General features: G+C 35.2%; 1 long non-coding RNA gene across 6 annotated transcripts in view; it reads right to left on the bottom strand.

Annotated features, from left to right (window-relative positions):
• The window catches only part of LOC146405706 (uncharacterized), a 413778-nt gene that overhangs the window by 58385 nt on the left and 340387 nt on the right, over window positions 1-15006 (bottom strand). The window contains exon 3 of one of the 6 annotated variants that reach the window (XR_014838653.1): window positions 11346-11424. The exons of the other annotated variants lie outside the window; for them this stretch is intronic. This is a non-coding gene — a long non-coding RNA (uncharacterized LOC146405706). The remainder of the gene's footprint in view (window positions 1-11345; window positions 11425-15006) is intronic. 6 annotated transcript variants of the gene reach the window in all.

The following is a 15006-nucleotide window of genomic DNA, read 5'->3' as shown; positions in this document are numbered from 1 at the left end:
AAAAATCATATCTGATATTTGCTGTATGGGAATAAGTAAGTGAAGGCATCCAAACTGAGGGGTGGGAGTTGGGGAAATTTTTATAAAGAAACATTTAATAAAAGACTGTCTACATTATTTAATATATTCAACTCAAATACATAAGTTTATTTTATCTAAAAAAAATGAGTGTCTTTTTAACTACTCATGCTAAGAAGACTTCTTAAACACTATTATGTTCACAACAGTTTCCTAGGCATTAAAAGTTAGAAAATAAAGAACCCCGTACTCTAAGAACATACCTACTAGTTTTGAGATCAGTGAATATATACATGAGGTTGTTATAAGTTGAAAACTGTATATGAAAATTTCCAAGTGAATTTTTATGCACAAAACATTACGCTGGCGTTTTGAAATGCCAAGATAAGTGGGTATTAAAAAAATCATTTAAGGAATATACTAAGTGTATGAAAACTGGGGCAATGCTTGAATGAATGAAGAATATTTGGATATAGGAAGAGAAGAGAGACAGACATGCCAGGTGGGGAGAATTACTGTAGTAGAGATTTAGAATAGAGACTGAGGGCATGTACCCTGGAGAGTGAAGCGACCCACCTAGCTGAAGCAGGATTTCAATGTTGAAAAGTGAATAACTTGTGTGGCCAGATTTTGCCTATTGACTTAGGAAGACGTGTGCCTACAGGTTATGATTTTTGTGTTATAGTATATGTAAAATCACTGGATATATATCATCTATCTTTCTGGATCAAAACTTTTACTCATATTTAAGGGAAAGATAATTAACATCAAAACAAAGGATTATATCAAGAGTACATTGCAAGATTCAAATGAAACTCAGCAGAAAGACCTTAGCTGAGAGTATAGATTTAAGCTGCATTAGCATCCTATTGGTAGATAAAGAGCAGAATGTGGATGAGATCATCAAAGACAGTGCTTAGAGTAAGTCAGGTAGAGTTTTGGGACAGAAAGAATAAGAGTTGCATGTAAAAGAGGCTGAGAGGAATTTGTGGGAGAAGTATGGGGTTATCTAAGAGAGAATTGCCATGGGATCTAGATTTCAAAGAAGAGATTGTCACCACTATAAAATAATGCAGATAATTTAAATGACAGAGAGATGAAAAGGTATCATTTATATCTACTTCTTAATAAGTGATTAGCAACATTTGACAGAGTAATTTTAGGAGAATGGTTGGGAAGTTCAAGTAAGATTAGAATTTTCTTTTCCCATCTCTAGAAAGTGGTTCATGTGGAGGTTGCAGCTTCTTTTATGTGATATTCGCTGGCTCCCTACAAGAGCCATTAAATTTCCTTCTCAACTGGCCAGGCAACCTATTACCTCCCATGCCCTGCTCACACTGACTACTTGATATCAAAGTAGGAAGAAGATTTTAAGGAACCAGCCTGATATGAGGAAACCAGCACATGAAGCAAGAATTTTAAAGGCCAAGGGGCAAAGATTTGGTATGAGTTCTTCGAGCATTGATAGATCTGTCCCCAAGGAAAACTATTGCTCTCAAAATGGTATAAGGGCTGAGGTGGAGAGAAATGACTTTCTTTGGGGTGGGGATCCCTTTTAGAAGAAAAGGCAAATATACAGTCAAAGTATGATGGTCATAAGTGTTAAGCTGTGAGTTTGATACCTGCATATTTTACATTTTTTTAAGTCTTCTACTCTGTAAGAGAATTTTAAGTCAGATACTCTCTTTTTAACATTAGAATCTAAATTTTTTACCATACAATTCAATGGTTTCAAAAGATTTAATTTCTATTTTAAATACATTACCATATCACTTGAAAAATGTATCCAAAAACAGTATGGAGATTTCTCAGAAAACTAAAAATAGAACTAGCATATAACCCAGTAATTCTACTCCTAGAAAAATGAAAATACTGGAGTTCCTGTCGTGGCGCAGTGGTTAACGAATCCGACTAGGAACCATGAGATAGCGGGTTTGGTCCCTGCCCTTGCTCAGTGGGTTAACGGTTCGGCGTTGCTGTGAGCTGTGGTGTACGTTGCAGACGCGGATCGGATTCCGCCTTGCTGTGGCTCTGGTGTGGGCTGGTGGCTACAGCTCCGATTCAACCCCTAGCCTGGGAACCTCCATATGCCATGGGAGCGGCCCAAGAAATAGCAAAAAAAAAAAAAAAAATGAAAATACTCATCAAAAAGATACATGCAGTGCAATGGTCAGAGCAGTATTATTTACAGTTGCCAAGATATGGAAGCAACCTAAGTGTCCCTCAGTACATGAACTGATAAAGAGTATGTGATATATAAATATGAAGGAATAATACTCAGCTATAAAATAAAAAAAATTTCCATTTGCAGTAAGATGGATGGACTTGGAGAGCATTATGCTAAGCGAAGTATAAGTTGGACAGAGAAAGACAAATACTTATATCGCTTATGTGTGGAACCTAAAAAATAAAACTAACTAGTGAGTATAACAAAAAAAACAGCATTCTAATATAGAGAACAAACTAGCGGTTATCAATAGAAAAAGGCAAGTGGGGGAGGGTAAGTGAGGGCTTGGGGAGTAAGAGGCACAAATGATTAGATATAAAATAAGCTACAAGAATATATTGTACAACATAGGGTATATAGGCAACATTTTTAATAACTATAAATGGAGTTTAATCTTTAAAAAATATGAATCTATATTATACACATGAAACATATAATACTATACAGCAGCTATATTTCAATCAAAAGAATAAAATATATATCCAAAGGAATATAAATATAACCGTAATGGTATAATTTTCCATTATTCAGTTAAAAGTACATAAATATATCATTTTTAATGTTCAAAAATTTTGATTGACTTTTCTTTGGTGAAATTATATTTTCATTCGATTTCCCTTATAGATTTCCATCCTAAGGTATTTTTATGCTTGAAGTTTTTTTTGCTTTTAAGTGCTGTACCTGAAAGTTCCCAGGTTGAATCAGAGCTGCAGCCACTGGCTTACACCACAACTACAGCAACTCAGGATCTGAGCCACGTCTGCAATCTACACCACAGTTCATAGCAATATCAGACCCTTAACCCACTGAGCAAGGCCAGGTATCAAACCTGCATCCTGATGGATACTTGTTGGATTCATTTCTGCTGTGGCACAATGGGAACTCCCTGCTTGAATATTTTTATTGAACAATCTATCATATTTATTTGCAACAAAAATATATAACCAAATACACATTTACATTACAATTTCCTATGAACATCGGTTTATTTTGCTTGTTTGTTTTTAGGGCAGCAACTGGGGCATATGGAGGTTCCCAGGCTAGGGGTCAAATCAGAGGTATAGCTGCTGGCCTACACCATAGCCACAGCAATGTGGGATCTGAGCCATGTCTGCTACCTACACTATAGCTCACTGCAATGCCAGATCCTTAACACACTGAGCAAGCCATGGATCGAGTTGCGTCCTCTTGGATGTGAGGCGGATTCATTTCCGCTGAGTCACAATGGTAACTCCTGATCATCAGTTTTAAGTGTCTAAAATTTCTTCTGGAATTAGTTTAGTCATTGTCACAATAATCATTAGTAACCACTTTTTCAGGACAATGTTATAAATTACTGTAAGAAATTAAAAAAAAATAGGTGTATTGGAAGTGGATCAACTGATGAGACAAATGAGGAAAAGGTTTGTGGTGCCTTGGTTTTTTTTAGCACCTGGGAGCTTCTGTGTTTCTGGGCAATGAAATCTATAAGATAAGATCTGTGAAGGAAAAAGGAGTGAAAAAAAAAGTTGATTGCTCAACGGTGGCTATGAAATAACAGGCATGTCCTGTTAGAGCAAGCATTTTCCCAGGAGAGAAGAAATATATTTGAGGCTCTGAAAATCAATTTCCTTAATCATATCCTTACACACAGTTATGGTCTCTATGTGCTTTCAGGGCCTCAACTTAAAGAGTGTTTCAAGTTAAAGAGTGAAGCTCTCCTGAAAAGAGAGCTTTCTTTTCCAAGTCATCCCACTCATTTAGGCAAAAAGTCGGTCTTTTGTGCAATAGACCCTCTGGCACAGGGGCCATATTATATATAATCTGTTATTTTAAAAGAGCCATTATAGGATTGTTTTAAATTTAAGGAAAGTAATTAGAGGTGGGATTCCATTCCTCTATTCTATTATAGCTTTTGAATTTCAGTTCTTACTCAAGTGGCAAAATGACTTTTTTAAAAGGGCTCTGTTGAAAAATCCACAAATGTTATGCTAAGACTTGAGCGGACTGAGAAAACTTGTGCTGGGGTTTCCTACGAGAACACTTCTACAGAAATGGAGTAAAATTCGGCAAAAAAGCAGACATAGGAGTGAAAGTAGAAAGAGAGGTGTGGCTGGGTTGTGAATGGAAACAAATATCAGAAGGTTTTGTTATGATATAAACAAGTTCTCAAGGAAGACCCACAGGATTATACCTAGGTGACAAACCATTAGCTGTGAAAACTGTTAAAGATAAATATATCTGTAAAGCAAAAAGCATGTAAAATGATGAGGAATTCTAGATTACACATAGCCACTGACATCAAAGAATTTTACTCAGTAGCAGAAGATCTCAGGTTTGAAGAACATGATTCAGGGTGAGGCTACACTAGCAAAACAGTAGATGATTTTAAAAAAATTATTTTAATTTTGTATGACTATGTTAAACACTGTTTCAGTGACATAGTGAAGAAAACATATTATCTGGTGTTCTTCCAAAGACAAGAGAAACATAATAAATTTGAGATGTTGCTGTTGACATTAGAACTCATGCATCCCACACTAATAAAAGAAAAAAAAAAAAAGCAGAAAAGGAAACTAAGACACTGAGCAAAGTATGAATCATATCCTGTCCTCCTAGAATTTTGTGGTTATATTTGAATTGCACAATTTGGTTATGGGAATCAACCACCAGAAGTTTATATAAATGTTTTTTGACTGAACTATGAAGAACCAAAAGGGACAAATAGTCTCAAGTAGAGGAAGTTGCTACAACTTCAGAGTAAAACTCCGGAATTTCCTAAATTTGTGTTCTACAGGTTAAATGCGACTTAAGACAAGGTTTAGCTGTATTTAGGGTCTAACACTTGAGAAACACTCTCAGGACAGCGCCTGCTCACTAGAAGTACTTCAACAGACCTTTTTTCTTTTTTTCTTTTTTAAAATTTTTTGTCTTTTTGTCCTTTTAGGGCTGCACCCACAGCATATGGAGGTTCCCTGGCTAGGGGTCTAATCAGAGCTGTAGCTACCAGTGTACACCAGGGCCACAGCAACACCAGATCCAAGCTGCATCTGGAACCTACACCACAGCTCAGGGCAATGCCACATTCTTAACCCACTGAGCGAGGCCAGGGATAGAACCTGCAACCTCATTGTTTCTAGTTGGATTCGTTTCCACTGAGCCATGACAGTAACTCCAACATACATTTTTTAAAATAAACTTTATTAGAGTATAGTTGACTTATAAAGTTGTGTTGGTTTCAGGCGTACAGCAAAGTAAATCAATTATACATATGCCCATTCCTTTTTGGATTCTTTTCTGATATGTTATTACACAGTTTTGAGTAGATTACCCTGTGCTACACAGTAGGTCCTTATTACCTATCTATTTTATATACAGTAGTATGTATATGTCACTCCCAACTACCTAATTTAATCCCCTACCCTTGACATCCCCTTTGGTAACCATAAATTTTGTTTTAAAGTCTTTGAATTTGTTTCTATTTTATAAGTTTTTTTTGTATCATTTTTGTTAGATTCCACATATCAGTTATTTCATATTATATTTGTCTTTCTCTGTCTGACTTACTTCACTTGGTATGATAATTTCTAGGTCCATCCATGTTGCTACAAATGGCATTATTTCATCAACACACATCTTTTTAATGAATAAATGAACTAATGAATGAATGGCTAGTGTTCACACCAAGAGAAAAAAGAAAACATAAATTGCATATATGAACAAGTCCCTCAGATTCTGAACTTTGTGAAAACCTGTTCCCATCCCATTAATTTTAGGAAACAAACTTGATTCAACCCCTGAAAGTAGTGATTAATTTTTTTAACATTTTAATTTTATTTTCCTAGTTCTTTTACTTTATCACATATACTCTTAATCTAATTTATTTATGAATTATTTTCCTCCAAGAAGTATATATTCTAACTTAAAACCCCAAGGTTTTATTTTGAAATAACAAGGTAAACTAAATACCTAAGGTGTACTAAAGCAAAGCCACTTCAGAGGGGAGTCCCCTTTCACCAAATTAATGTGATTTTTTTCTTTGCTTCTTAGGATGCAGTAGAGCAGGCAAAGTAGTTTAAAACCCCATGATGTATCTACTGCAAAGATGCAATAATCTTTGGATGTGCAAATGAATGAACTCTCAAATATGAATTTTGGTTTTTTCCTGATGTAAAAAGAAAATTGAAACCAAGTCAAGCAGACAACCTATACATTTTATATATATTTTATAATGTTGTTATTAAAAATCTACTAAGAAGACAGAGCAAAAACATTTATCATAACAGACAGACCTCATTTTTTTTTTTTTGGTAAAATGATGAAATAAGAGTGAAAAATGTCTCTCCCTTAGTACGTTATTAGCTATAGGAATTAATAATACAATTCTTACGAGGACTAGCTCAGGAATAATTTCAGTGGGCAAGTATATGATCTGAGGATAGGTCATTCTGCTGAACTTGACATTCATTATCTTGTATATTTCATATGTCATTCATGGGGAACTATATTTACATATTACTACAATCTCAGACAGACTGGGGGGTCCACTCCCATTCTAGCATCATAAACATTGACTTGGACTTAGAAAAGATGAGCATTTAGTCCTTAAAAAGTCAAGTGCTCTTTGAAGTATGTCGTTTTAAAGTTAAATTAGTCAGAATTTCATTCCAGAGTAACATCCTACTTCATCAAGTTCATGTTAGTTTTATCTATTCAATTTCATTTTTAAATGTCACTAATATATTAGTGAATATATTACATATATAAAATTAGTATGTTATAATATACTAATATTTTATTTCAGTAATATATTAATATTACTTCAATGAATTATATGCTATTCTCTTTCTGGGCCTTCCAAACTCCAAGTATGAACAAGATCACTTTATACGTGTAAACAGTGTCAAATCAAAGATAGAAGAAGTTCTGCATGAGTTACTTCTTCTTTCCCTTCAATCCTAGCATTAATTATCCACCCAAATAATCACCAGATGTTGCCAGCTTTCTTGGACATAGTGCTCTGGAGTTCTGGCTGATTTCTAGCCCGTTACTACTGTTGAGAAGGCTCCCTTCTGCCCTTTGCTCCATACTGGAGCATCCCAACTACCTACAAGTGAACCATGCAGCCCAGCTGACACATCTTATGTTTTATCATCATCTATCTATTCCTTCTTGCCTATGACTTTCCTTCCATAAATGAATTATATAACTATAAACATTTATATAAAAATTCATTCTCTGGCTTTCTATATTTAAACAAAATGAAGTTATGTTACTTCTTAATATCCTTATTAAAAATATTTCACACACACCCTTAACATAAATAACTAGAAACTTCCAAAATACACTTTTCAAATCTGCTTTGTTGGCAAATGATATTTCACAGTAAATTTTAAGTAGGCATCTAGACACTGGTTTTTAATAGCATATAGTTGCTAAACCTAATTATTTAAAGATAAAATCCACAGGCTTAATTTCCTGATTGCAAAGTGAATTCAACTCTGAGATTTTTTTTATCTCTTTCTACATTTTTATTTGTGTGTGTGTATGTGTATATGTAGATATATATATATATATATGCTGTGTTATTCAAATTTTTATCTTATTGGTGTAATAGAAAGACTACTTTATGACTAACAAAATTGTTTGCTTATAGGTTAATGTTTAATAGTTACATGGTAAATCATAATTCAAAAATAAAATTTTACTCTGTCTTCAAAACCATCCCTTATTATTGGGTTTTAAAGGCATTCTATAATGTAGTCTTCAAAACAATAACCATTTAAAAGTGAGCAAAACATCTGCCTAATGTTAATATAAAATGTCCCCTCATTGTCTGAATGATAGGGGAACCAGAAGTATGCTTAGGTTTGTAATGAACAGCTTTAAGAAAATTTCCCCGTGGTTGCCTTGAGCTTTCTAAATGTAATATTCTTAGGATTAACATTTTCCTATATTCAAAACATGCCTGCAAAATAAAATGTGTCTGCTGCACAAGAGGGATTGGAGTGCACATGCATTCTTATATGTGCAAATTCTTTTATGGAACTTCAGATGTGATAAAAAAAGTAGTTGTAATGCTTGGAATGCATTAAGTGATATTAGAAAGAACTCGGATATGGGAAGAAGAAAGCAAGATTTCTAAGTAGAAGGTAGAATCTAGTGGGAAGTACTTAATTTACTAAGAAGATAAAATAAGAAGACAAAGAAATATGACTAAATTTCCTCCAAAGACAACTCTAAAATGGAAAAGAATATTCCAGTGCAAGTTACTGATAAAATACAGAATTTAAAGACAAAAACAAATTTAATGGCCTCTGACTTGATCAAAATCATTATAAATTATATAAAATATATGCCAAACTCCTTCCTTTTAAAAGAAAATCAAAATACTCATCAACATGTGTTCAATCCCTGGCCTCGCTCTGTGGGTTAAGGATCTGGCGTTGCCATGATCTGTGGTATAGTTCACAGACATAGCTCAGATATGGCATAGCTGTGGCTGTGGCTTAGGCTGGTAGCTACAGCTCCAATTCGACCCCTATCCTGGGAACCTCCATATGCCACAACAGTCCCCTAAAAAGACAAAAGACAAAAAAAAAAAAAAATTCAGTCTACGTCCCCATCATTGGGTTCATCACAGAAAAAAACTATATTATTACAAACATAAATGTCCATGTTTAATTTAACATGTTCATCAATTTGTTATTTTAGAAATCCTCCAAATAAGAATTTTTCTATCTATGCAATGAAAGATATTTCTAAAGAATTTTTTAAAGTAAAAAATTCAGAAAATAAATAACCTACTGTTTCCTTTATAATGGCAAGGCAGTTGATGGAAGCTTTAATAAACTCAGCATGAAGTTTTCTGGTTAGAAGTTGATGTTTAAGGTCACCACTACCTCTGTTATTTTCTGCTCAGAAATCAGTGGAATAAAAGCAAGTAAGAACAGAGAAATAAGGTTTATTTTTAATGTAACTATGAAAGAACTACTGCAAAGTATACTGAAATAATGGCCAAATTGTCCATGCTACTCAAGATTTAAGCCATTTCAGATCTCTAACAGGACACAGAATACTCCCAAATTAGGAGGCATGCTCTGGGCCAGAAAAGGGGTAATCCAGTGATACCTTCTTTGGAGAAATAAGGCCAGTTGTCACAGAAAGGCTACAAAAAGTCCCTGTGCCTAGATGACACCACAGAGTGACAAGTGAAGTGGAGGTAGATGAAGAATCATGGACACATTATCTTTGCCTGAGGCTCTTGTCACTGTGCTAGGGTGGAGGAACACAGTAAGTGAATATTATTTCTAAAACTTATACTCTCTGTCATCTAAAGAGAAGTAAAACACTAGTAAAGGACATGTGACATATAGGGTTCTGCTGTGAGTCAAAAATATCTTCTGCTACTGCTGAGCAGAGATATACCAAGAGTAGAGTGTTAGTCAGTTTGTGTAACTGACCTGAATTCCATAGGCCTGCTTTTCCAGTGCAATAACCGGGCTCAGACTGAAATACCATTTATTGTTTAGTAGCATTCTGGCCCAGAAAAAAATATCTGACATTCCAAGATTAGTAATAATTAGAAAGATACAGCATATAATATATGCAAAAGAATTACAAAAAATATAAGCAAAATTATAAAATTAATGCATTAATATAAAAACACTGCAAAGAATACCAAACAGAAAAAATTACTGAGAGAGACAACTGCTTTAAAATCAATTACAGACAACATAGCCTACATAGCTTCTTTCTACATAAAAAGAAGTTTGAATGACAGTTAATTGGCTTCAAAGAAGACACAATGAGACAATAGAAGGATGGAGTTGGAATATCTCAGGAATGAAAGGAAAAGTAAAATTATTTAGAAAATTAAAAAATAGCTACAGTATAAATGAGAATAGATATTACTGAAAAGGAAGTCAGTTACTTAGGGAATGGATTTGATAATACTCAAAGTGAAATAAAAACTAAAAGTAACATTCATATGATTATAAAAGCATAGGAAATATATAGAAAATAACAAAATAATAACAATGGTGTTTTGGGAAGATTGAACAATTTAGGGGTCTTAGAGGTGAGAAAGATAATTACTTTTAATTATGTTCTTTTATTTTCTCTTATTATTATTATATTTTTTGCCATTGAAAGTTTTTTAATATAAATTGACTATTGCATGCATACTGCACTATATTGTAAAATGTTATACTATCCCACAGACAATTATGGGAAATTAAATTTGTACTTTATTTATGGATTTTGTTTTATATAGAATATTTAATTAAACCCACATTACAAAAAATACAGTCAAAAACCTATGGGACACAGCAAAATCAATTCTGAGAGGGAAATTTATAGCAATACAATTTTACCTCAGGAAAGAAGAAAAAATTCAAATAAACAACCTACCTTCTACCTTAAGCATCTAGAGAAGGAAAAACAGACAAAGCCCAAAATTAGTAGAAGGGAAGAAATCATAAAGATTAGAACAGAAATTAATAACATAGAGACAAAGAAAATAATAGAGATCAATGAGACTAAAAGTTGGTTCTTTGAAAAGATCAACAAAATTGATAAACCTTTAGCCAGACTCATCAACAAAAAAAAGGAGAGGATTCAAATAAATAACATTAGAAATGAAAAAGGAAAGTTACAACTGACACCACAGAAATGCAAAGGCTCATATGAGCAAGTGTATACCAATAAAATGGACAACCTAGAAGAAATGAATAAATTCTTACAAAGGTGCATGCTACAAGACTGAACCAGGAATAAATAAAAATATGAATAGACTACTCACAAATGCTAAAATTGAAAATGTGGTTGAAAATCTTCCAAAAAACAAAAGTACAGGACCTGATGGCTTCACAGCTGAATTCTATCAAATATTCACAGAAGAGTTAACACCTCTACTTCTAAAACTCTTCTAAGAAATTACAGTGGAATGTATACGCCCCAGTTCATTCTATGAAGCCCCCATCACCCTGATACCAAAACCAGACAAAGAGACTACAAAAAAGAAAATTATAGGACCATATCACTGAAGAATATAGATGCAAAAATCCTCAACAAAATGTTACAAAACTATATCCAAATATGTATTAAAAAGGACACACACCATGATCACGTAGGATTTATCTCAGGGATTCAAGGATTCTTCAATATCTGCAAACCTATCAATATACCACAGCAACAAACTGAAAAATAAAAAACATATGATCATCTCAATAGATGTAGAAAAATCTTTTGACAAAATTCGACACACATTCCTGATAAAATCTCTCCCCAGTGTGGGAATGGAGGGGAACTGTCTCAATATAATACAAGTCACTTATGACAAACCCACAGATAACATCATTTGCAATGGTGAAAAATTGAAAGTATTTCCACTAAGATTAGGAATAAGACAAGGATGTTCACTTTCACCAAATTTATTCAACATAGTTTTGGAAGTTCTAGCCATGGCAATTAGCAAAGAAAAAGAAATAAAAGGAATCCAAATTGGAAAAGAAGTAAAACTACCACTGTTTGCTGATGACATAATACAATAACTAGAAAATCCAAAAGATATAACTGCTAGAGCTCATCAATGAATTTGGTAAAGTCACAGCATACAAAATTAATACACAGCAATCAATTACATTTCTATATACTAACACTGAAAGATCAGAAAGTGAAATTTGGGAAATTATCATGTTTACCATCACATCAAAAAGAATAAAATGCCTAGGAATAAACGTACCTAGAGAGACAAAAGACCTGTACCCTGAAAACTAGAAGACACTGATGAAAGAAATCAAAGATGACACCAATAGAGGAAAGAAATACCATTCTCTTGGATTGGAAGAATCAATACAGTCAAAATGACAATACTACCTAGGCAATCTCCAGAATCAATGCAATCCCTATCAAATTACCAATGACATTATTTATAGAACTAGAACAAAGTATTTTAAAATGTGTATGTAGGAGTTCCCGTCGTGGCGCAGTAGTTAACGAATCCGACTAGGAACCATGAGGTTGCGGGTTCGGTCCCTGCCCTTGCTCAGTGGGTTAACGATCCGGCATTGCCGTGAGCTGTGGTGTACGTTGCAGACGCAGCTCGGATCCCGCGTTGCTGTGGCTCTGGTGTAGGCCGGTGGCTACAGCTCCGATTCGACCCCTAGCCTGGGAACCTCCATATGCCACGGGAGCGGCCCAAGAAATAGCAATGACAACAACAACAACAAAGACAAAAAAAAAAAAAAATGTGCATGTAAGCACAAGAAAACCTAATAGCCAAAGCAATATTCAAAAGAAAAAATGGAACTGGAGGAGTCAGGCTCCCTGATTTCAGACTATACTATAAAGCTACAGTCAACAAGACAGTATGCTACTGGCTCAAAAACAGAAATGTAGATCAATGGAACAGGATAGAAAGCACAGAAATAAACCTAAATTTTTACTTTATTGATAGACTTTTGTTTTATATAGAATATTTAATTAGTCCATTATACAATGATTGATCATATAAAAATTATGTGATTAGAATTAAATGTAGATAGAAAAAGCACAAGGGTAGAAGAAAGATTATAAACCATAAGAAAATAATGTAATGAAAAAAGATTTCAAATGATCAGATGCCAGATTATCAATAGCACATGTGGCCAGATGAAAAATAGTATTTTTTATTCCCTTAAGAATGGTGGACCAGGAGTTCCCGTTGTGGCGCAGTGGTTAACGAATCCAACTAGGAACCATAAGGTTGTGAGTTTAGTCCCTGCCCTTGCTCAGTGGATTAACGATCCGGCGTTGCCATGAGCTATGGTGTAGATTGCAGATGCGACTTGGATCCCTCATTGTTGTGGCTCTGGCGTAGGCCAGGGGCTACAGCTCCAATTTGACCCCTAGCCTGGGAACCTCCGTATTCCGTGGGAGCAGCCCAAAGAAACAGCAAAAAGACAAAAAAAAAAAAAAAAAAAAAAAAAAAAAAAAAAAAAAAAAAAAAGAATGGTGGAGCAGCTAAAAAACTTCCATGAGTTTGTTGGTTTGTTTGTTTGTTTGTTTATTGACATGCAACATTTCTGAGCCTGGGCACAGCTTGCTCTAGTAATTTGTGTGAGAGTACCAGTTTTCAAACTATCCTTCTTATTTTCACACCATTGTTTTCATCATACACTTATACCTTTCTTTATTAATCCCATTGGAACCAGGAAGAACCCATGCTCCTCCCTACTTCCAAGTACAGATGACCATCTATATCTCGTGCCCTATGTTTTCTGAAGTCTCCTAGGCCTTCCTGAGTCACAAAAGAGCAGGCTCAAGCAGCTAATGATTAGGCAATAGAGTTATAGACTCAGTGTCTGATGCACATTCCTAGGTTGTTTAGGATACTATAACTGCCACCAGAAGGATAAAGCTAACTGTGTGATGACCAGGCTGCAGCCATGATATAAGCGATTCCATACTGAGCAGTACTGAATTCTAAGCACAAATCTAAGAATTGACCTCAAGAGTATGGAATTAATACTATTGTCCATAACAATGTGTATCTTTGTGGGCAGCAAAATAAATGCAGCTTGTTTTACCCATATATGTAAATGGGCAACTACAGCTGTCAGCAAAGAGATGCTACAGACCCAAGTTCACATCTTCCACTCTAAAAACCTGGTGCCCTATGTCAGCATGAATTTATAGAAGATGCAACTTGGACCATTAACCTATGAAAATTGAATGATGTCCTAGCAAGTGGGGATTTGCAGATAGCTTTGGCAAGAAAGAGCTCTCTGAAAGAGGCCCCCTTGTCTTGTCACAAACCTTAAGCCCTACTTCACTTTCAGCCCTAGTACATGCTCTACTTCACTTTCAGCCCTAGTACACCTTTCAAGTCTTTTAATAATAATTTGCCTAACTAGTTGGTTCTTCCCATAGAATCAGATAATTAACAGATGACCACGTCTCTTCCCTAGCTTCCCCGTCAGGTCAGTAATCTCACAAAAAGTATGAAGAAGGTAGCAACTACAGAAAGATCAGGAGGAGTTAACAAGCCTGCGGGCAGTGGGGAATGGCAACATTTCTGACCACTTGTCTCAATGGTCAACTGAGATTACTTTCTCGTTCCCCTTTAAAAGCTTTCATGGTTGAACAGAATATTTGGAGGCGGTTTCTGAAGGATGCTGGGTTCACTATCTTCCCAGATTACTGGTATTCTGAGTAAAAACACTGTTCACTTCTGTCAACATTTGTGGAGTTCCCACCATGGCTCAGCAGAAACAAATCTGACTAGTATCCATGAGTACACAGGTTCGATCCCTGGTCTCACTCAGTGGGTTAAGGATTCAGCATTGCTGTGAGCTGTGGTATAGGTCGCAGATGCAGCTTGGATCCCAACTTGCTGTGGCTGTGGTGTAGGCCAGCGACAACAACAGCTCCGATTCGACCCCTAGCTTGAGAACATCCATATGCTGTGGGTGTGGCCCTAAAAAGACAAAAAACCAACCATTCAACCAACAAAAAAACATAAAACCATTTGCAAGCATTGATTGTGTAAAGAGTGAGTTGCAGGACACAATTTGGTTAACAACATTAGTACAGGACCATGCTTACATAATATAAAAACATCAAGTGAAGAGATAACATCACGTTATTTAATCAAACATGTATAAATCACATGCTTTTGGATTCCTGTCTTGGCACAGCAGATACGAATCCAACTAGGAACCATGAGGTTGTGGGTTTGATGCCTGGCCTTGCTCAGTGGGTTAAGGATCCAGCGTTGCTGTGAGATATGGGATAGGTCG

The sequence above is a fragment of the Sus scrofa genome, chromosome 2 (genome assembly GCF_054392235.1).
Source record: "Sus scrofa isolate SSC_HxYL_T2T_F1_AM1 chromosome 2, Sscrofa_HxYL_maternal_Yorkshire_Landrace_v2.0, whole genome shotgun sequence".
Lineage (NCBI taxonomy): Eukaryota > Metazoa > Chordata > Mammalia > Artiodactyla > Suidae > Sus > Sus scrofa.
Note: the sequence above shows the minus strand (reverse complement) of the source record. Positions and strands in the feature narration are given on the sequence as shown.